Source organism: Oryctolagus cuniculus, chromosome 11 (genome assembly GCF_051225735.1).
Source record: "Oryctolagus cuniculus isolate XC-2025 breed Fujian yellow rabbit chromosome 11, ASM5122573v1, whole genome shotgun sequence".
Taxonomy (NCBI): Eukaryota; Metazoa; Chordata; class Mammalia; order Lagomorpha; family Leporidae; genus Oryctolagus; species Oryctolagus cuniculus.
The window spans coordinates 123,035,148-123,058,121 of NC_142877.1; the positions used below are offsets into that span (position 1 = coordinate 123,035,148).

Sequence of the window (22,974 nt, forward strand, 5' to 3'; positions counted from 1 at the left end):
ATGCGCAGCCGCTAATCGCAGCTCACCTCGTGGTTTGCGCTGCACCTGCCCTGCTGCCAAGAGCAGGCCGTCTGCTTGCTGTCTGGGAGAGCTCCAGTGACTGGCGCACCGACCTGCGAGTAAAAGGACAGGACAGAGACCCTTCCAGCCGCTCCGGGCCCCGGCCGGCCTGACCCCAGGCAAAGGGGAGGTGCTGCGGACCCACGCAGGTGAGCAGAGCAATCCCAACAGCGCTGACGTTTTAGGGACAGCGTAGGCAACGACGGACCGACCGACCGACCTGCCCGCGGTCTGTTTGCTTGCTTTGGAATGTGCCTTGTTTCCAAGGGAGCCTTATCGGGGTTTCTGACCACATCTCTTGGAGAGAGCCCTGGGTCCAGGTTCTGAAATTTAACCCTTTCCCGCTCTGGGCTCTGGCTCTGGGCTCCCCGTCTCAGCAGTGCGGTGTCCTCGGCACAGTGGCGCTCGCTGGCGTCTCTGCCCGGGAAGCAGTGGGTGCTGTGCCTCCCGGGCGGCTCCGGCTGTTCGCATTCATTAATCCGAGTCTTCCCAGGAAGGCTGCCTGTCCCCCCCCCTTTTTGTTTTATTATTATTATTTTTTTTTAACAGGCAGAGTGGACAGTGAGAGAAACAGAGAGAAAGGTCTTCCTTTTTGACGTTGGTTCACCCTCCAATGGCCGCCGCGGCCGCCGCGCTGTGGCCGGCACACCGCGCTATCTGAAGCCAGGAGCCAGGTGCTTCTCCTGGTCTCCCATGGGGTGCAGGGCCCAAGCACTTGGGCCATCCTCCACTGCACTCCCTGGCCACAGCAGAGAGCTGGCCTGGAAGAGGGGCAACCGGGACATCTGGCACCCAACCGGGACTAGAACCCGGTGTGCCGGCGCCGCAAGGCGGAGGATTAGCCTAGTGAGCCCCGGCGCCGGCCTGTTTTATTATTTTAAAGGATTTGTTTATTCATTTCAAAAGCAGAGTTACAGAGAGCAGAGGCAGGCAGAGAGAGAGGTCTTCCATCCGCTGGTTCACTCCCCAGCTGGCTGCAACAGCCGGAGCTGCATGGATCTGAAGCCAGGAGCCAGGAGCTTCCTCCGGGTCTCCCACGTGGGTGCAGGGGCCCAGGGACTTGAGCCATCTTCCACTGCTTTCCCAGGCCGCAGCAGAGAGCTGGATTGGAAGTGGAGCAGCCGGGACTCTAACCGGTGCCCATATGGGATGCTGGACTGCAGGCGGCTTTACCCGCTACCCCACAGTGCCGGCCCTGCTGTTCCCGCTTTCTTTGTGCTTCCTTAGTATGAATAGAAGTCAATGGAAAGAGAGAAGGAGGAGCAGAGAGAGAGAGAGGCCCTCCATTCACCAGTTCACTCCCCAGATGGCCACAACAGCCAGGGCTCTGCGGAGACCAAAGCCAGGAGCTTCTTCAGGTCTCTCCTGTGGATGCAGGGGCCCAGCATCATCCGCTGCTTTCCCAGGCCATCAGAAGGAATCGGAAGTGGAGCAGCCAGGACTTGAACTGGCACCCACATGGGGTGCTGGCATTGCAGGCAGTGGCTTTACCTGCTACGCAGCAACACTGGCCCTGATACTGATATTTTTAAGACAAGTTTAAAATTAAATGGTTTTGGGGCTGGCACTGTGGTGCAGCAGGTTAAAGCCCCGGCCTGCAGCGCCAGCATCCCATATGAGCACCGGTTCAAGTCCCGGCGGCTCCACTTCTGTCCAGCGCTCTTCTATGGCCTGGGAGAGCAGTAGAAGATGGCCCGAGTCCTTGGCCCTTACACCTGTGTGGGAGACTTAGAAGAAGCTCCTGGCTTCGCATCAGCTCAGCTCTGGCTGTTGCAGTCATTTGAGAGGTGAGCAGGCGGATGAAAGACCTCTCTCTCTCTCTAACTCTGTCTTCCAAATAAATAAAAATAAATCTTTAAAAATGAATAAATAAATAAACATAGATACTTGGTATCCAGTGACATAATAAATCTACTTTAGGAAAGGTTAATTAGGAAAGTGTATTAAGATATGTGGAAAAAATTCATAAATGTATTAAAGTTTAAAAGACATGAAATGAAACTAACAAAATAAAATTAAGTGGTCTTACTTACATTTATCTATTTTTAAAATTTTATTTATGTTTTTGATTCTTGAAATTTTGTCATATCACAGTGCCAGTTCAAGTCCAGCTCCTTACTAAGCCTGGGAGGCAGCAACAGCAGCCCAAGTACCCTGCCGCTCATGTAGGGGACACAGGTGGGGCTCCTGCCTCTTGGCTTCAGCCTGGCCCAGCCCAGCTATTGTGGGCACTTGGGGAATAAACCGGAGTGAGATTCCGCCTTGTGTGCTCACCTGGCACATTTCACTCATTCACTCATGTAAGGCCACACACACACTTTCAAATTAAATTTTTTAAATGGGGGTAGGAAAAAGGTTTAAGATAAACATTTTGTATCTTTTTCTCATCCTGAAACTTCTTTTTTACTTTAAAAATATCCAACCTCTTTTTCAAGTTTATTTTTATTTTCTTTGAAAGGCAGAGAAATCTTGCATCTGCCGGTTCATTCCCTAAATGCCTGCAACAGCCGGAGCTGGGCCAGGCTGATGTCAGGATCCTGGAGCCCAATCCAGGTCTCACCTGCCTTTCCCAGGGTGGGAATTAGCGGGACGCTGGCATTGGAAACAGAGCCGGGACTCGAGCCTGGGTGTCCCCGTATGGGATGTGAGCGTCCTAGGCAGCATCTTGACCACTGCCCCGAACATCTGGATACACTTGGCCTTCTGTGTCTGGATTCTGTATCCGTGGAGTCAACCGACTGCAGATCAAAACCCTGTGGCAAAGACTTGGCCTGTACTGAGCAAGGGTAACTTAAACAATACAGTGTAGCGACTGTTGACACAGTGTGGGTATTGTAAGTAATCTAAAGACTTTAAAGTGGCACAGTCACTGCCACGTGTTATCTAACAGACTCCAGCAGCTGCCGACTTCACGTCCTCAGGGGGTCCTGGAGCAGCCGATGCTGAGGGTGGTGTTAGGGGGGTCCGCCCTGTGCTGAAAGTCACGCAAAATTCACGCAGAGCTGCCTCTATTACTGCTGATGATCAGACTACTCAGCAGAGAGTGTGGGGGTTTTGTTTTTACATTCCTTTGTCCTTAGTATGAATTCTGCCTGGAATAAATAAAGTACTGTTTTAAATTCCTTGACAAATATTCTTTCTCTGGTTAACGTTGCCCAATTTGATACACAATCAGGTTTTTTGTTTGTTTTTAAGATTTAGTTATTTATTTGAAAGGCGGAGTTACAGAGAGGAAGAGAGGTCTTCCATCTGCTGGTTCACTCCCCAGATGGTTGCAATGGCCGGAGCTGCACCAATCCAAAGCCAGGAGGCAGGAGCCTCCTCCAGGTCTCCCACACAGGTGCCTGGGCCATCTGCTTTCCCAGACTACAGCAGAGAGCTGGATCAGAAGTAGAACAGCCGGGACACCAACCAGCGCCCATATGGGATGTCGGTACTGCACACCACGTCTTTAACCCACTGCGCCACAGCGCCAGCCAGCCAGCCCCTGGTTGATTGATTTTACTATTAAAAGGTAGTTTCCTTATTTCCATCTCTCTTTCAGAGACTTTTTTTTTTTTTTTTTTTTTTTTGCAGAGAGAGAGCTTCCATCTGCTGATTCACTCCCCAGATGGCCATAATGGCCAGGGCTGGGCCAGGTCAAAGCCTGGAACCCCGTGCCGCTCTCCCGTGGGGGTGACAGGGGTCGGCGTACTTGCATTAGTGTGTGCTGCCTTCCCAGGCACGTTAACAGGAAGCTGGATCAGAAGCCCAGAGTAAGGCCCAGCATTGTGTAGCAGGTAAAGCTGCCGCCTGCAGTGCCGGCATCCCAGGTGGGCACCAGTTTGAGACCTGGCTGCCCAGGAAAAGCAACAGGAGATGACCCAAATGCTTGGGCCCTGCACCGACAAGGGAGACCTGGAAGAAGCTCCTGGCTCCTGGCTTTGGCCTTCTCTGACCCCAGCTATTGTGGCCACCTGGGGAGTGAACAAGTGGATAGAAGATCTCTTTCTCTCTCTCTCTCTGTAACTCTGACTTTCAAGCAAATAAATAAATCTTTTAAAGAAAAGGAAGCCCAGAGTAGCCAGGACTTGAGCCGGGCACTCTGATGTGGGATGCCGGCTTCCACCGAGTGGCAGCCTCATTCCCTGCACCACGACGCCCGCCCCGTGTTTGTCTTTGAAACTAGAAGAATGTAAAATGACTTCCAGAAAATTTTGGTTTCGAAGCTCTCATTTCTGCCTCTCCCTCCCCTTTCCGTCTACGGTTATAATTTAGGGTTGCTGATGCTCTCCGTCTGTGTGGTGGTATTTTCCTAGCTGGTGTAGTTAGTCCCTGGTGTGAGCACAGCGTGCCAGCTGTAGAGATTGGCAGGGCAAGTGACCCTGGCTCCCATCCTGGGAGACCGGGGCTGGAGTGACGAGATCTGCCCTTTTTTGTTTGTTTGTTTTAAGATTTATTTATTTGAAAGAGTTACACAGAGAAAGAGAGGTCTTCGATCTGCTGGTTCACTCCCAGTTGGCTGCAGTGGCCGGAGCTGTGCTGATCCGGAGCCAGGAGCTTCCTCAGGGTCTCCCACGTGGGTGCAGGGCCCGAGGACTTGGGCCGTCTTCCACTGCTTTCCCAGGCCACAGCAGAGAGCTGGATTGATAGTGGAACAGCTGGGACTCGAGCCGGTGGCCATATAGGTGGGCGGCACTGCAGGTGGCGGCTTTCCCCACTTCGCCACAGCACTGGCCCCAGGACTCTGCTGTATTTGTCATGGATTGCCCTGCTTTGCGTGTCAGCAGGCCGAGTGCATTTTTACAGTAATTATGTTTGCTGGAGACAGAATCAAGCCATGGCATGAAGGCTGCTCCGGGGCCTGTGCTGTGGTGCAGCACCCGCGGTGCCCGCATCCCGTACAGCTGCCCGTTGGAGTCCCAGCTGCTTCACTTCTGATCTCGCTCCCTGCTGATGCGCCTGGGAAAGCAGCAGAGGACGGCTCATGTGGGAGACCCGGATGTAGCTCCTGGCTCCTGGCTTCCATCCAGCCGCTGCAGCCATTTGGGGAGTGAACTAGCAAGTGGAAGATTCTGTCTCTAGCTCTGCCTTTCAAATAAAGGAGAAAACATTTAATAAAATAAAGGCTGACTCTGGGTACCACCCAGATGTGCTTCTCAAGGCTGGGGTACCATCCCCCCAGTTCTGGGATAAGTAACAAAATCCAAATTGTTGACATAGATGTGAAATTACCAGCAGGCCACAGGAGAATGATCTGTTTGTGGCATAAAAACCAACACTGATATGCCTTCTTTTTCTGAAGTCAGTGCTAGTGTAGTAGGAAAACTGTTTTATTTAGAGTAAATCTAAGAATAAATGACAGCATTTCCCTGGAGTTCAAGTGTCATTGCTCTGTATGCTTATTTATGCATAAAAATAGTCAAGTAGTAGAGAAATGCATGAAGCAGAAAGTGCAAGTCTTCCATAATTACCACAGGTAAACTGCACACACCGTGCAGACGTGTCTGTGGTGGGTACTGTGCGTGCCCTGTGCGCCGGGGAGCAGGCCTCAGGGGGTGTGGGGGCCCCGTGCGCCGGGGAGCAGGCCTCAGGGGGTGTGGGGGCCCCGTTGCAGCCCAGAGTTGGATGTGGGTGTCAGGCAGTGCCCAGGTGTGAGCTGTGGTGCCTGAGGAGGTTACCAGTTTTACACTTTTCTTTGTGAAGTGTGAGGCACGTGCAGGCAGATGCCCGTCTTGGTGAATTGTCAGCTCGTGAGACAGGCCAGGTCCATCCCACCAGCACCCAGAGATGGAAACCACCTCTTCCGTCCCCTCCTTCCTTCTCGGGGGAGGGGTGCTGTGGTGCGGGGGTCAGGCAGCCTGCAGCGCCCACAACCAGCTGCTGTTTATGATCCGATCCAGCTTCTGCCAGGAAGGGTGGTGATGCGCAGGTGACAGCCCAGGTCCCTGGGCCCCTGCACCCACCTGGGAGACCTGGATGGAGCTCCTGCCTCCTGGCTTCCGCCTGGCCCAGCCCTGGCTGTTGTAGCCATTGGGGAGTGAACCAGTGGATGGCCCTTTCTTTCTTGGCCTTTCAAATAAATATTCAAGAAATAAAAGCAGTTACCCCTGACAACAACTTCTTCCTCTGGTTCCTGAAGGTGGGATCACACGTTGCTTGTTCTGTGTGCTGCATGTAATGGTAGTTTTTCATGCTCCCTCCTGCAGGGTATTCCATTGCTTGAATTTGGCGCCATGGGTATCGGCCCGGTAGCGCCTTTTCCTTTATGAATGCTGCCTGAACCTTTCTCTGTCACTTGTGGCTGTGTCTGCAGGCGTTTCTCTTGTGAGCGTCTTGCCTGTTAGGATGCCATAGACTGAGTGTGACGGCTGGGATCTGTGCCCTTGCAGGAGAGACCGCAGAGCGAGGTTCTGGGGGAAGGTGCCCTCCGAACCAGGAAGCAGACCCTCAGCAGAATGCAGCTGCCGGCCCTCTGACCTTGGGCGTCCCGCCTCGGGAACGGAGAGAAGTAAGTTTGTTTCCGCACAGCCGGGTTCATGGCGTTTGGGCGTGGCTGCCCAGACAGAGTAAGGCCGCGGTACTCCATGGTGTTGGGGGGGGGGCCTCATAGACGATGGGAAACTGAGTGAGGCTGAGCGCCAGTCCATCTACTTGCTGGCACTCGGACGGCTGCTGACGACGTTTCTGCTAATGTACTTTTTTTTAAAAGATTTATTTATTTGAAAGGCTGTGATGAGGGGCGGGGGCAGGGCCAGAGAGATCTGTCCACTGATTCACTCCCCAAATGGCCGCAATGGCTAGAGATGGGCCGATCAGGAGCCAGGAGCTTTTTCCAGGTCTCCCTCATGGGTGCAGGGTTCAGGGGCGTGGGCCATCTCCTCTCCCAGGTGCATTACTAGGGAGCCGGATCAGAAGTGGAGCAGCTGGGACTTGAACCAACGGCCATGTGGGATGCTGGTGCCACAGGTAGCAGCTTTACCTGCTGTGCCACAGTGGTGGCCCACAACGCTTTTTTATATGATTGCTTTATGGACTTATCTGGAAGGCAGAGCAACAGAGGGAGAGGGGAAGGGAGAGACAGTGTGATTGATGGGTCGATTCCACCCTCAGTGCCGTGACAGCCAGGGCTGGGCCAGGCTGAAACTGGAGCCAGGAACTCCATCCTAGTCTCCCTCGTGGGTGGCAGGGGCCCAAACGCCTGGCGCCTCCTTTGCTGCCTGGTGAGTAGCAGGAATCCAGTGTGGGGTGCCGGCATCCCAGCTACGGCTGAGCCCACAGTGCCACAGCGCCAGCCCCTGCCACGAAGACTTTGCCCTTCTCTAAACATCCTCTTACTCCAAACTGTGCTCTTTTATTCTCTTGATGAAAACAGAGGTTTGTGTTTTTCTCTGAAGTTTTTAATTTTAATGGGGCCTGATCCATCCTTTTCCCCAGTGTGGTCAGTTTTGTTTTCCTGTGAGTCAAGGTTACAAGAATACTTTCATATTTTAAATTAATTTATTTATTTGAAAGTCAGTGTTACACAGGAAGGAGAGGCAGAGAGAGAGAGAGAGAGGGGGAGAGAGAGAGAGAGAGGTCTTCCGTCCACCGATTCACTCCCCAGTTGGCTGCAACAGCCAGAGCTGTGCCGATCCAAAGCCAGGAGCTTCTTCCAGGTCTCCCACGTGGGTGCAGGGGCCCAAGGACTTGGGCCATCTTCCACTGCTTTCCCAGGCCATAGCAGAGAGCTGAATTGGAAGTGGAGCAGCCAGGACTCGAACTGGCACCCATATGGGAGGCTGGCACTGCAGGCAGTGGCTTTACCCACTACGCCACAGCGCCGTCCCTGACCTATGTTAAATTCTAATAGAGAGTCCTCCCGCCCACTGTGGGATCCCCACTGGTTCATTCCACACGTGCCCATGGCAGTCCCTGGCCCAGCGTTGGGGTTCAGGAGTGGGAGCTGAGGGGTGGAGTGGTGTCTCACAGAGTGGCCTAACTGTCTTAGCCCCCTCTGGGTTGCTGATGACACGGTCACGGACTAGGTGGGTCAGAGAGCAGAGGGATGTGTGGTCCAGGTTGAGGGCCATTTCACGCTGGCTCTTCTGGCTGGCAGAGTCCCGAGAGTGCCACACGATGAGGGACCTGGCCAGACCGCCCTCCACAGTCAGCCCCTCCCGCGACGCCCTTTAATCCGCTGGCCTCTCACAGGTGCCCTTCTTAAGGTCTCCTAACGGGGATTAGGCTTCAGCCTGTCAGGGCGCGAGGCCGGTCAGACCTCGGCATTGTGCTGGCTCTGCAGCGTGACCAGGCCTGCACGCGCTGTCCAGTTGCAGGCTCTGCCCTCTGCTTCTGCACTGCCAGTGCCGCCACGCCCAGGTTCCTCTGGCTCCTCAGATGTGGTTTAAGCCATTTTTTAAACATTCTATTAAAGTGTGGCTTAGACAGAAATGGGCTAACTCGGATGCGTAGCCTGTGAGTTGCTTCCGATGGGTCCATCACGACATCATTCGTGTCAGGAGCTCGCCCCGTGCCCCGGCCCCTGGCCTGCCTGTCGGCCTGTGTCCTGCTAACAGAACCCCAGCCCCGCTGTTATGCTGGGTGTTTATTTCCTTATTTGTGTTTATAGTTTTATGACTGAACTGAGCATCTCTTAAACATTAGTTAAGCTGCGCCTTTTTTTTTTTTAGGTTTGTTTATTTGAAAGATCTTCCATCCGCTGGTTCACTTTCCAAAATGCCGTAACCACCAGGGCTGGGCCAGGAGGCTAAAACTCGGTTTGGGTCCCCCAGTGGGTGGCAGAGACGCAAGTGTAGGGGGCCATCATCTGCCTCCCAGGCACACAGGCAGGAGGCTGGGCAGGACGTGTAGAAGCCAGCGTGGTCCAGGCTCTCTGTGGGGCGTGGCGCCCCAGTGCGTGACCTTTCAGTCTCCTAGCATACAGGTTATGCCAGCTACCCACCCCTCAGAAGCCTTCATTTTTAGATTCTTTGCTTGTTTTATATATTTGAGAGGTGGAGAGACGCACACAGACACACACACACGGAGGGAGAGGAGAGAAGGAGAGAGAGAGACAGCCCCCTCTGACCAGTTCACTTCCCAGATGCCTGGGACTGGACGGGGGCTGAATCCTGGAGCCAGCATTACAGGCCGGGTCTCACACACAGGTGGTGTGAACTCAGTTACCCGAGTGCCTCCTACGGGCTGCGCTGGTGGAAGCTGAAGTCAGGAGTTGGAGTCGGGCTCTGTGAGTGTCGGGGGCCCTCTGCTGTGCGATGTGGGTGGGCTCTCTCTGTGTATGCGGGCCCTCTGGTGTGTGACATGGACTCTGGTGTGCAGTGTGGGCTCTGTGTGTGTCAGGGGCCCTCTGGTGTGGGATGCGGACTCTGTGTGTGACATGGGCTCTATGTGGGATGCAGGCCCTCTGGTGTGGGACGTGGGCTCTGTGTGCAATGTGGGCACTCTGGTGTGTGACGCGAGCACTCAGGTGTGTGGCGTGGGCTCTCTGTGACGTGGGCTCTCTGGTGGTGTGGGACGTGGGCTCTCTGTGTGTGGCGCGGGCTCTCTGGTGTGGGATGCAGGTGTCTCTGCTGCTGGGCTGTACGCCCACTGGCCCCTGGAAGTCACACTTGTGCAAAGTGAGTGGTGCGCTGGGCCACGCGCCCTCTGGTGTGGACTGATTATCCTCTGTCCCGTGTTTTTTGGGTCTTCGTAGTTCCTCTGTAGATTTGATCAGATTCAGATTTGACCTCTGGGAAGACGCCTTTTCAGTGGGTGCCCTGACCTTCATGGGGCGGCTGGTTCCAGGGTCCAGGGTCTGTGAGAGATCTGTTTGCATACAGAAGTGCACAGTCTTAGAGAGAGGGTTCGCTCAGCAGGGCTCAGGACCCTCCCTTGAGGGGACTTGGGAGTGGGTGGTAGGGTGTGTTAACTGAATATTCATAAGGAGTGGAGTCTGGGTGCCGCCTTTGAATGTGGCCCGTTTTGGACATCTTGGAAGTGTTGTGGCAACAAGTGCATGATGGGATGGTAATTCTATCAAAGTGACCTTGTAAAGTAGCTAGAGGTCGTGATGGGAATGCAGCTTGCTGCCATATTGGCTATTTTTGGCCAGCATGGGTTCGAAGCCAGGACACCACAGAAGCTGTGGTTTTCGGGTGCAGAGGCGGGGTGTGGGTGGTACAGCAGGGAGGGCCTGCTGACCCCATCTCCTCCTTGCTAGCCCCCTCCTTAGCTACTCTATTCCCGCCCGTATTAATTCACACCCAGTTTCAAAATTGGGTGCTCTGGTTCGGTTACTGCTGCTTTCTTTTTCTTCCCCAGGAACCTCTTACTGAAGGAGTACAAGCTTCCTGCACTTCGTAATTGCCACTGCAGGAGCGTGCCGACTCTCCCCACTGTGCCCCCCCATTCCCAGCCTTATTTTTACTAAGATCTGTTTCCAGTGAACTTTGTACTCATGTGATTCACTCTATGTTAGGAAAAGAGTTCACAAATGGTATGGAAAAAACCTGGTCCTTGCCAGTGGAGACCAGGTAGGTGGGTGCTGAAGGGAAGCCTCTCCGACATTTGGTTATGGTGTCTGGTGCTGCAGGCCCTGTGGGGACGAGATAGGGAACCATTCTCCTAGCCTCTGTTGGAGGTGACCATTTGGGATTTTACTCTGGTATGTGAACTTCTGAGTTTAAACATATTTGACACATGTTTAAGTGTTGCTTTTATCATGGTCTTTGTATCAGATTGTCTGACGTCAGGCAGTGGGAGCCCTTGCTTGGCTCCTGGCTCCTTCTGACAGGATTCCAGGGTGAGAGGCCTGGTGCGTGGGAGCCAGGGTGTCCTTGCGGCCCGGCATGGACCGAGCCATTCCTGCAGCCCCTCTTCCTTAGTGGCCTTGCAGTGATGGCCGAGGGAGCAGCCTGGGTGCTGGAGAAGCTGCCCCTTCTGGGCTGCTCCACTGGAGGAGCCGGGACGTTCACTTGAGCTCTGTCTCCTCGAGGAGTAGGAGAAGAGAGGGTTAGAGCACTCGGAACTACGCCGTCTCCTGCCGCACACACCACAGGATGACAGTTCACTCCTGTTGCGTGGCTGGGAGGGGTCGTCCCGTCTGCTGTTCAGCCTCTGCCCTGTAGGGGTGTAGCCAGCGCTGGCTGTGTCCTCTCCCAGACAGCCCGGCTCACCCAGCGCTCACACCCGCCCCCACCCTGCTGGAGCTGGATGGGCTTGGTCTCCAGTGTTTGTGGGAAGGACCACAGCGCCCACGGCGTGCCGAGTCCCTGCGAGCCGGCAGCACTTCCTGGGTCCTTCCTGCGGCACGTGCGTGCGAAGTGTAAAATCCGTGGTTCACAGCTGCTTCCCGACGTCTTAGGTGGCGCTCCCTTGTCCGTGCATCGCAATGCTGTGTCCTGCGAGCGTGAACGCGTGCTCCAGGGTGCAGCTGCACAGAGCTCACTCCCCAGAGGCCTTGAGCTTCTGTTTCTGTCCCGGCTCTGTCGGCCTCCCTTGGGCGTGTGTTGGGCCTTCCCTGTCTTAAATTGGTCCCTCTCTCTGGCGTCCTTGTTTATCCCTTTATTTCTTTTCATTAAAAGTATTTTCCTCCTTTTTTTAAAGATGTATTTATATATTTGAGAGGCAGAGTTACAGACAGAGAGCGGGAGAGAGAGAGATCTGTTCCTCCACTGGTTCACTCCCCAGATGGCTGCAACAGCTGGAGTTGGGCCTGTCTGGAACCAGGAGCCAGGAGCTGCGTGGTCTCTCACACAGGTGCAGGGGCCCAAGCATTTGGGCTATTTTCCACTGCTTTTCCAGGCCATTCGCAGGGAGCTGCATCAGAAGAGGAGCAGCCGGGACACGAACTGGTACCCGTATGGGATGCGGGTGCTGCAGGTGGAGCACGGCCCATCTCTGTCCTTACGCTGTCTTCTGTGGAGTTTTGTTCTCAGGCTTCTTCCAGCTTCATATTTTTTTCTTGCAATCATGTTTTACTTTTATTTCTAATGTTTCTCTGGGATCTGGAGCCTCATTTCAGAATTTTTCTATCTTGATTTATGTATTTTAAGAAATATTTATTTATTTACTTGAAAGGCAGAGTTACAGGGAGGCAGAGACAGAGAGGGGATTTATGTGTGTTTTTTTTTGTTTTGTTTTGTTTTGACAGGCAGAGCTAGACAGTGAAAGGGAGAGAGACAGAAAGGTTTTCCTTCCGTTGGTTCACCCCCTATATGGCCACTACGGCCGGTGCTGCGCCGATCTGAAGCCAGGAGCCAGGTGCTTCCTCCTGGTCTGCCATGGGGTGCAGGGCCAAAGCACCTGGGCCATCCTCCACTGCCTTCCCGGGCCACAGCAGAGAGCAGGACTAGAAGAGGAGCAACCAGGACAGAATCTGGCCTCCCAACCGGGATTAGAGCCCAGGGTGCTGGTGCCGCAGGCGGAGGATTAGCCTAGTGAGCTGTGGTACCGGCCTTTTTTTTTTTTTTTTTTTTTTTTTTTATATTTAGAAGCTAGTGCTGTGGCAGAGCAGGTGAAGCTGCTGTTTGTGATGCCTGTTAGAGTCCCAGCTGCTCCACTTCCCCTCCAGCTCCCTGCTGATGCCCTGGGAAAGCAGTGGGAGGTGACCCAAGTCCCGGGCCCTGCACCCAGGTAGGAGATTTGGAAGAAGCTTTAGGCTCCTGGTTTCAACCCGGCTCAGCCCTGACCATAGCGGCCCTTTCAGAAGTGAACCAGCGAATGGAAGCGCGCTCTCTCTCTCTCTCTCTCTTTTTTTTTTTTTTTAAGAACTTTAAAAAAGTTTATTGGGTCCGGCACTATAGCACAATGAGTTAACACCCTGGCCTGAAGTCCCAGCATCCCATATGGGCACCGGTTTGAGACCCAGCTGCTCCACTTCCCATCTAGCTCTGCTGTGGCCTGGGAGAGCGGTAGAAGATGGCCCAAGTCCTTGGGCCCCTGCACCCATGTGGGAGACCCAGAAGAGGCTCCTGGCTTCGGAGCAGCACAGCTCCAGCTGTTGCGGCCAATTGGGGAGTGAACCATCGGATGGAAGACCTCTCTCTCTCTCTCTCTCTCTGCCTCTCCTCTCTCTGTGTGACTCTTTCAAATAAATAAATCTTTTTTAAAAAACAATGTTTATTTGCAAGGCCTATAGAAAGAGACATGGACACAGACTTTCTTCTGCTGGTTCACTTCCCAAATGCGCATAACAGCCAGGACTGGGCCCGCTGAAGCCAGGAGCCAGGAGCTCCATCTGGGTCTCCCTTGTGGGTTGCGGGGACCCAGGGGTTTTACCCATTGTTTGCTGCCTTCCAGGGTGTGCATTAGCAGAAAGCTGTATTGGAAGCAGTGGTGGGACTCTGACACGGGATGTGGGCCCAAGTAGCACCACAACACCTGCCACCTGCACACAACACCTGCACACCTGTGTGTGCTTATCGACTCGTCCCTTTTGCTGTTGTGGAGTGCCCACGTTCTGGCCAGAAGCCAGGAACTCGGTCCAGATGTTCCACGTGGGTGGCAGGGGCCACAGCGCTTGGGTCTCCATTAGCAGGAAGCTGCATTCAGGAGGGCCAGGACTTGGGCCTGGGGTGCAAGAGTCCCAAGGTCATCTTTTTTTTTTTCCAAGATTTTATTTATTTCTTTGAGAGGTAGAGTCACATACAAAGAAGGAGAGACAGAAAGGCCTTCTGTGGGCTGGTTCGCTCCCCAAGTGGCTGCGACAGCCAGAGCTGGGTGGAGCTGAAGCCAGAAGCTTCTTCTGGATCTCTCACAGGGGTGCAGGGGCCATCTTCCACTGCTTTCCAGGTCATAAGCAGAGAGCTGGATCCGAAGAGGAGCAGCTGGGACTCTGGTCGACACCCATATGGGATGCCGGCACCTCAGGAGGAGACCTGGCCCGCTGCGCCACAGCGCCAGCCTAAGCACCTGCTACTCATCTCTGGATGAGTGGTTGGGTTTTGCCACTCCTTTGCAGCTGTGAATGTTGGTATACAAGTTTGAATCTCTGCTTGCTTTTTTTTTTTTAAGATTTATTTTATTTATTTGAAAGGCAGTTATAGAGAAAGGCGGAGGGCAGGGTAGGGACAGAGACAGACAGATCTGCCATCTGCTGGTTCACTCTCCAAATGGCTTTAATGGCCAGGGCTGGGTCAGACCAGACAGGAGCCGGGAGCTTCATCCAGGTCTCCCACGTGGGTGCAGGGGCCTGAGGACTTGGGCCATCTGCAGCTGCTTTCCCAGGCCACAGCAGGGAGCTGGACTGGAAGCGGAGCCGCCGGAACTCAAACCAGTGCCCATATGGGATGCTGGTCCTGCACATGGCAGCCTAACCGGCTCTGCCACAGCGCCGGCCCCTGAACCTGCTCTCTGAGTGAGCCTGGGAGCAGAGGGGCTGGGTCACATTTTCCACACCAGCAGCACCATTGGCAACACGTGGCGCCTTTAGTTCCTAGCTGGTAGTGGGTGGTGACCCTTAGTTTGATTCCCATTCCCCTGATGTGTGGGGTGTTGAGCATCTTTGTGTGTTACGTACTTTTCATGCGCTTATTGTCCCTATATTTTCTTTGGGGAAATATCTGTTCAAAGTCTTTGTTCATTTTTTAAAGTAATTTTATTTCAAAAAAGTCTTTTTCAATTTATTCAAGAAGCAGAGAGAGCTTCCTTCCACCAGCTCACTTGCCAGATGGACACAGCAGCCAGGACTGGGCTGAGCTGAGCTGAGCTGGCTGAGCCAGGAGCTCGGAATTCAACCCAGGTCTCCCATCTGGGTCAGAAACCGGTCACTTGAGCCAGAGCTGCAGACTGAGAGCAGGTGCTGCGCTGTGTGCTTGGTGTCCTTACCCCCGGCCAGGTGCTTGCCCATTTGTCCTGTTGAGTTGTGGTTTCCCCTGCTGCTGCCGCCGTGGGAGTAAGCGGTTGGCAGCGCTTCCTCCTCAGGTCATCCTTTACCCTCCTCACTGAGCTTGGGCGCACAAAGGGTTACACTCATTTTCTCTCCCTGTTTCATCTTGATTGTTGCTGTTGCTGTGTCTTCAAGTTTATTGAGCTTTGGCAGTATTTGATTTGCTAGCAGGACTAGCATTGTGGCATTGTCGGTACAGCTGCCCCCTACAACCTTGGCATCCCATAAGGGTGTCGGTTCCTGCTTCAATTCCAGCTTCTTGATAATATGCCTGGGAAAAGCCGCAGAAGATGGCCCTCCCACAAGAACACCCGCATGAAGCCCTTGGCTGCTGGCTTCAATCTGGCCCAGCGCTGGCCCTGGTGGCCATCTGGGAATCTCTCTCGCTCTCCCTCTCTCTCCCTCTCCGATTCTTCCTCTCTCTAGCTCTGACTTTCATTAAGATTTGTTTATTGACTTGAGAGGCAGAGTTACAAACAGAGAGGGAGACAGAGAGAGAGGTCTTCCATCTGCTGGTTCACTCCCCAAATGGACTCAACGGCCAGATCTGGGCCGGTCTGAAGTCAGGAGCCAGGGGTGTCTTTTCAGGGTGCTAAGCACTCTGGCCATCTTCTGCTTTCCCAAGCCATCAGAAGGGAGCTGGGTTGGAAGTGGAGTAGCCGGGACTCAAACCGGTGCCCATATGGGATGCCAGTGTCGCAGGCAGAGGCCTAACCCCCCACCCCACAGCACCGGCCCCAGTAATGAAAAAAATCTGCTGTTAACCTCATCCAGTGCATTTTTCATTCTAAATACTGTTTTTCATCTCTAGAAATTCTGTGTGGGTCCTTTCATGTCTCCCATTCTTCATGTTTTCATTTTTATCGTTTGGTGCACTTCCATGCACGGGACTTGTTTGAGACAGGAAACTCCCATCCGCTGCCCCACGTCCCAGATGTCCACACGGCTGGGGCTAGGCGGGAGCTCAGCCCGGTGTCCACCTGGATGGCAGAGATGCAGCTGCTTCCACGGTCTCCTTAGCAGGGAGCTGCAGTAGGAGCCAGAGCTGGGCACCCGTCCAGGCGCTCCACATGTCGGTCGCGGGCGGTGCCCGTGTGTGATGTCCTTGTCTGTCCTGTTGTCCTGTGCGTCTGGGTCTATTTCTGTTGATGGGTATTTGTCCTGATTAGGGTCATGTTTTCATTCCTTGCATGTCAGGTACCTTTTTTTTGATACAGCACTTGCTTTATTGGATATGGGATCTGGTGTTGCAGTTTACTGTGGGCAGTCAGTTGCCCCTTTGGAGGCCGCGTGTCGCTTCATCTGGGGCTCTTGAGCAGCCACGGCCAAGTCCCACGATTCGAGGTCCCTGCTGCTGTCCTGTTGTGGAAACACTGCTTCCAGCCTTGTGCGAGCGCTAGGATTCTTCCGTCTGCTTTTTCCCACTGGTTCTTTGGAGTGTTTTCCCCAAATTCCTGTGCACCTCAGTACTCAGCCGGAAATGGTCAGGGAGCCCTCTGCAGACGCTGAGCCCTGCGCGGCTCCTCCCCTGCAGTCCCGCGTCCTGCAGACCCTCAGGGCTTGAGGAAGCGACTGGGGCGCGGCGGGAGGAGCTCCTTGCTCACTGCCCAGGTCTGCGTGGCCACCGCTCTGCTTCCTGTTCCGCTCCTCCACCTTGCAGCTTGTGCAGCCCCTCTCTGCTCCCTGGCCGGCCGGGAAGGCAGCGCTGGCGCTCAGGCCTCCGTGGGGCTAGAAGGGAGTCACTGCGGCTTGGTTTTTGCTTTTCACAGTGATTTTATAGCACACTAATTTTCTTTAAAGATTTTTTTTTAGGGTTTATTTATTTATTTGAAAGAGTTACACAGAGAGAGGAGAGGCAGAGAGAGAGGGAGAGAGGGGTCTTTCATCCGCTGGCTCACTCCCCAGTTGGCCGTAATGGCAGGAGCTGCACTGATCCGAAGCCAGGAGCCAGGAGCTTCTTCAAGGTCTCCCACGTGGGTGCAGAGGCCCAAGGACTTGGGCCATCTTCCACTGCTTTCCCAGGCCATAGCAGAGAGCTGGATGGGAAGTGGAGCAGCTGGGACTAGAACCTGCGCCCACATGGGATGCTGACACTTCAGGCCAGGGCGTTAACCTACTGTGCCACAGCACTGGCCCAAAAGTTTTTTTTTTTTTTTTTTTTAATTTACTTGAAAGAGTTACAGAGAGAGAAAGAGAGACAGAGAAATCTTGCATCCACTGGTCACTCTCCAAATGGCCGTCACGGCCGGGGCTGGGCCAGGCCAAAGGCAGGAGCCAAGAGCGTCTTCCAGGTCTCCCATGTGGGTGCAGGGCCCAGGCACCGGGCCGTCTGCCGCTGCTTTCCCAGGCGCATTAGCAGGGAGCTGGATGCCAGTGGAGCCGCCGAGACTCATCAGCTCCCATGTGAGGTGCCGGTGTTGTATGTGTAAGCTTAGCCTACCGTGCCACAGTGCTGGCCCCTTCAGTCAGGACTGATTTATTTGAAAGACAGAGTTACTGAGAGAGACAGAGAGTAAGATCCTTTTTTGTTTTTTTGTTTTTTTGGTTTTTTTTTTTAAGATTTTTAATTTATCTGAGAGGCAGAACTACAGACAGAAAGAAGGAGAGACAGAGAGAAAGGTCTTCCATCACTGGTTCACTCCCCAAATGGCTGCAGTGGGTGGGACTGGGCCAGGCCAAAGCAGCAGATGCCGGCATCCCATATGGGCACCAGTTCAAGTCCCAGCTCCCCACTTCTGATCCAGCTCCCTGCTAATGCACCTGGGAAAGCAGCACAAAGATGACCCAAATGCTTGGGCCCTGCACCCACATGGGAGACCCAGAAGAAGCTCTGGCTCCTGGCTTCAGATCAGCCCAGTGCTGATGAATGAATGAATGAACCAGCAGATGGAAGACCTCTCTATCTTTCCCCCTCTCTTTATGTAACTCTGCCTTTCAAATAAATCTTTAAAAAAAAAAAAAAAAAAAAGTATGTCCACGAGGTCACAGCTGCTGCTCCTTCCAGAACTTTCCACTTCAGAGAAGCTCTGTGCTCTCCCCTTCCTGTTTCCTGGCAGCCTCACCCCGCCCCTCTCTGCATTGCCTGTCGCGAACACTTCCTGTCCATTTGTTGTACAACGTCTGATCCTCTGGTCTGGCTTCCCGCACTTAGCTTCTGCTCTCCAGGCTCTTGGTCACCCACGTAACTCACTAATGTCTCATCTCCCCTCCTTTTTAGGGGAATTCTCTTGCATTATTTAGAGAAGTTTTCATCTGCTGATATTTGTTGTCTGAAAGAGACATGTGGAGAGAGATCCTCCCTGCTCTGGTTCACTCGGCAAATGCCAACAGCCAGGGCAGAGCCAGGCCGAAGCCAGGAGCCAGAGCTCAGTCTAGGCCAGGACGCAGATCCTCCAGTCATCACCGCCGTCTCCCAGGGTGCACTCTGGTTGGAAGCGGAGTGGCTGAGACATGAACCAGGTACTCCGGTCTGTCCCAGGAAGCACCACACACCTGCCCCATACCACATTTTTTATCCACTCATCGGTTAATTGCCTTTTGTTTCAATTTTTAGCAAGCATTCATGTGTCAGATTTTGTGTGAAAATATATTTTCATTTCTCTGTATTCAACCTGATTTCCACAGCCCTCATCAACACTTGTGGTTGTCTCTTGCCGTAGCCGTCTTAGTGGGCGTGAACTCGCGGTTTGATTTGCAGATATTTATAATCCTAGTCACCATATTTGATTTTCCCCCCAAATCTTGCTGCCCTTTTTTTTTTTTTTTTTTTTTCTGACAGGCAGAGTGGACAGTGAGAGAGAGAGAGACAGAGAGAAAGGTCTTCCTTTGCCGTTGGTTCACCCTCCAATGGCCGCCGCGGCCAGCACGCTGCGGCTGGCGCACCGCGCTGATCCGATGGCAGGAGCCAGGAGCCAGGTGCTTCTCCTGGTCTCCCATGGGGTGCAGGGCCCAAGCACTTGGGCCATCCTCCACTGCACTCCCTGGCCACAGCAGAGAGCTGGCCTAGAAGAGGGGCAGCCGGGACAGAATCCGGCGCCCCAACCGGGACTAGAACCCGGTGTGCCGGGGCCGCTAGGCGGAGGATTAGCCTAGTGAGCCGCGGTGCCGGCCGCTGCCCATTTTTTATAATCTGACTTTTGCTTGTTTTTCTTGGTTTTCTCTATTTTTTAAAAAACATTTCATATATATATGTATCAGTTTCCTACTGCTATAACGAAATACCTGAGGCTCGGTGATTTGAAGGAAATTTCTTTTTTTTTTTTCCTTAAAGATTTATTTATTTGAAAGGCAGAGTTACGGAGAGGTAGAGAGAGAGAGAGAGAGAGAGATCTTCCATCCTCTCGTTCACTCCCCAGATGGACACAATGGCCAGAGCTGCGCCAATCCGAAGCCGGGAGCTTCTTCCCAGTCTCCCACGTGGGTGCAGGGGCCCAAGAACTTGGGCCATCTTCCACTGCCATCCCAGGCCACAGCGGAGAGCTGGATCAGAAGTGGAGCAGCCGGGACTCAAACTGGCACCCATGTGGGATGCTGGCACTGTAGGTGGCAGCCTCACCCACTGCGCCACAGCACCGGCCCCAAGAGGTTTCTTGAGCTCACAGTTGAGGTGGTTCAAGAGCATGGACTCGGGGAGGCTTCACGGCAGACGGCACGGTGGCCGGAGCAGGCGGTCAGATGGAAAGACCAGTGACTTCCTTGTGAGATGACCGAACTCCCACGTAACATCTCAGCCGCTCTGTGTGACCAGGGGCCAAGACGCCACTGCCTCTTACTGTCACCACACTGGGGATACAGCATCCAATATAAGGGGACCTTTTTTTTTTTAATTTTATGATTTGTTTATTTATTTGAAAGAATTACAGAGAGAGATCTTCCATCTGCTGGTTCACTCCCCAGATGGCCACCACAGCCAAGGCTGGGCCAGGCCAGAGCCAGGAACTTCATACAGGTCTCTCTCAGCTTTTCCTAGGCCATTATCAGGGAGCTGAATCGAAAGTGGAACGATGGGGCTGGCTCTGTGGCATGGTAGGCTAAACCTCTGCTTGTGGCGCAAGCATCCCATGTAGCGATGGTTGAATCTCGGCTGCTCTGTTTCCGATTCAGCTCCCTGCTATGGCATGAGAAAGCAGTAGAAGATGGCCCAAACCCTTGGGCCCCTGCACCCACTCAGGAGACCCGGAAGAAGCTCCTGGCTCCTGGCTTTGGATTGGCCCGCATCCAGCTGTTGCAGCCATTTGGGGAGTGAACCAGCGGATGGAAAACCATTCTCTCTGTCTCTCCCTCTCTCTGTCTATAAACGTACCTTGCAAAGAAATAAATCTTTTTTTTTTTTTTTTTAAAGTGGAGCAGCTGGGACAGGAACTGGTGCACATGTGGGATGCCAGCATCATAGGCAGTGGCTTTCCCTGCTATACCGCAGTGCAAGCCTCTAAAAAGAAATTCATTGAAAACGCATAGCATGGGGCTGGCACTGTGCCGTAGCCAATGAAGCCACTGCCTGCAGTGCTGGCATCCCATATGCGTGCCAGTTGCAGTCCCGGCTGCTCCCCTTCCGATCCAGCTCTCTGCTCTGGCCTGGGAAAGCAATAGAGGATGACCCAAGCGTTTGAGCCCCTACACCCACGTGGGAGACCTGGAAGAAGATCCTGGCTCCTGGCCTTTGGATGGGCCCAGCTCTGGCTCTTGCAGCCATTTGGGGAGTGAACCAGCAGATGGAAGACCTCTCTATCTTTCCCTCCCTTCCTCCCCCTTTTTCTGTAAATCTACCTTTCAAATAAATAAAATCTTAAAGAAAGTGCATGTCATGAAAAACTGCATGGATTTTTTTTTTCACCAAAAATACAAGCTTTCTTTTAAGGATGTCTACTGTTTTTGTTTTTGTTTTGATTCACTTGAGAAGCAGAGAAAGAAGCAAACAGAACTTCCGTCTGTTTGTTCGTTCATTCCTGAAATGCCTTCTGTAGCCAGGGCTGGAGAAGGGGAAGCCAGGAGCTGGGAACCCCGTCTGCCTCGCCCAGGTGGGGGTAGACACAACACTTGACCCATCTCCTGCCTCCCGGGGAGCAGCTGAGCAGGAAGCTGGAGCCAGTAGCAGAGCCAGGACTTGAACCCAGGGACTCAGAGGGGTGTGGGCATCTCCTGTGGCATCCTAGCCCTAGACTTTCAATTCCTTTTTTTTTGTAGATTGATTGATTGATTTGCTAGAGCTCTTCTTCTGCTGGGTCCCTCCCCAGATGCCGCAGTGGGCTGGGCCAGGCCAAAGCCCGGAGCTCCATTCTGGGTTGCAGGGCCCAGGCACCGGCCCATGATGCTCTGCCTTCCTGGAAGCTGGATCAGAAGCACAGCAGCAGGCCTCAGGCCAGCTCTCTGAGATGGGACGCTCGCGTTGCAGGCAGAGGCTTGACCCTCGGCGCCGGAGTGCCAGCGGAGCCAGAGCCAGGAGCTCAGTCCAGGTCTCCCACGAGGGTGGCAGTGCCCAGCCTGGCGCTCTCACCACTGCCTCCAGGGTCTGCACTGGCGGGAAGCTGGAGTCAGGAGCGAGCCAGGACTGGAACCCAGGCCCCCGTGGCTGCTGGGCTGCATGCCTGCCCTGGAATGGTTCACGGTTATGCGAATCTTGTCTTGGGAGTCGCCAGGAATGCTTTCTTGCAGAACCGCCTGCACTTGGTCTGGTTGAGCGATTTGTATTCCTGTGGGGCGGTTTACAGGGCAGTCGTGCGCCGGCTTCGCTCATGCAGTTGTCCCAGCTGCTCTCACTCAGTGATGTGAGTCCCTCGCTGCCTCACTTCCTGTGCAGTTGGAGGTATGAGGCTCAGCTCCTGCATCTGCACAGCCGGCTGTGTCAGCTCCCTTGGCCAGTTTCCCGCTTCCTTGTGTGCCCAGTAGTGCTTGGACAGGTAACTCTGGGGGCGAGTTTTTAGCCTAGCAGCTAAGATGCTGGTTAAGACTCTTGCTTGGGGGCCAGCGTGTGGTGTAGCGGGTAAAGCTGCCGCATGTGACGCCAGCATCCTGTATCAGAGCGCCGCTTCCAGCCCCAACTGCTCCAGGTCTGATCTGGATGGCCCAAGTCTTGAGTTCCCTCCACCCACGAGGGAGATCCAGAATGGGGTTCCTGGCTCCTGGCTTCCACCTGGCCCAGGGCCAGCTGTTGCCATCATTTGGGGAGTGTACCAGTAGGTGGAGGATCAGTCAATCCCCCCCCCCCCAAATAATAAATCTTAAAAAGGGAGAAAGAATTTTGTGTCCCACATCTGAGTACCTGGGTTTGATACCTGGCTCCAGTGGCCTGAGTGTAAGTAGTGGGGTCCCTGGCACCATGTGGGTTGGCCATTGCAGAGATTTGTGGAGTGAATAGATGAGAATTCTGTCAAATAAATAAATTTTTAAAATAATTTTTATGGGATTTTCTAGTATCCAGTTTTATTACAGTGGGAGTGTTGCCATACTGCCACTTTTTTCTACTTTATAATAAACTGCTGCGCTCTTGCCCCCCTATGACGTCATCGTCTTTACTGTCTTGCCTCTGTTGTGTCCTGATGTGCCCACTGCTGTTCTCCATCCTCTATGCTCCTGTGTCGTCTCAATATGTGCCTTCATTTCTTTTTTTTTTTTTAAGATTTATTTTATTTATTTGAAAGACATAATTATACAGAGAGGAAGAGAGAGAGAGATCTTCCATCCATTGGTTCACTCCCCAAATGGCCAGAGCTGAGCTGATCTGTATCCCGAGCCAGGAGCTTCTTCTGGGTCTCCCACATGGATGCAGGGTCCCAGGACTTGAGCCATCTGCCCTCCCAGGTCATTAACAGAGAGCTGTAGCAGAAGTGGAGCAGCCGAGACGCGAACCATCGCCACATGGATGCCAGTGCTGTTGGCTGGGGCTCCAACCCACCAGCCACAGCGCCGCCCCCTCCTGTCTTGTTACGATTTTTGCCTTCATTTGTAACACTCGTTGCAGTTCCAGGCTTGTGGTCTGTACCGGTCTGCCGGTCCCTGCTCCCCACAGTGGCCCAGCTCCTCCCAGGAGGGAAACTGGTCGGAGGTGGCTTTCCTCCTATGGAATT

At 53.6% G+C, this 22,974-nt stretch overlaps 1 protein-coding gene across 6 annotated transcripts in view; it reads left to right on the forward strand.

The window, feature by feature from the left end:
• The window catches only part of ZBED4 (zinc finger BED-type containing 4), a 31,264-nt gene that overhangs the window by 2,290 nt on the left and 6,000 nt on the right, over positions 1-22,974 (forward strand). The window contains exons 2-4 of one of the 6 annotated variants that reach the window (XM_089307780.1): positions 22-209; positions 6,432-6,550; positions 9,189-9,268. The exons of 1 other annotated variant lie outside the window; for it this stretch is intronic. The gene's annotated coding sequence lies outside the window, so the exon portion shown is untranslated. Of the gene's footprint in view, positions 1-21; positions 210-6,431; positions 6,551-9,188; positions 9,269-18,128; positions 18,371-22,974 lie in introns of those variants that run through there. 4 more of the 6 variants (XM_051839190.3, XM_070053062.2, XM_051839187.3 and 1 more) reach the window with 4 other exon arrangements.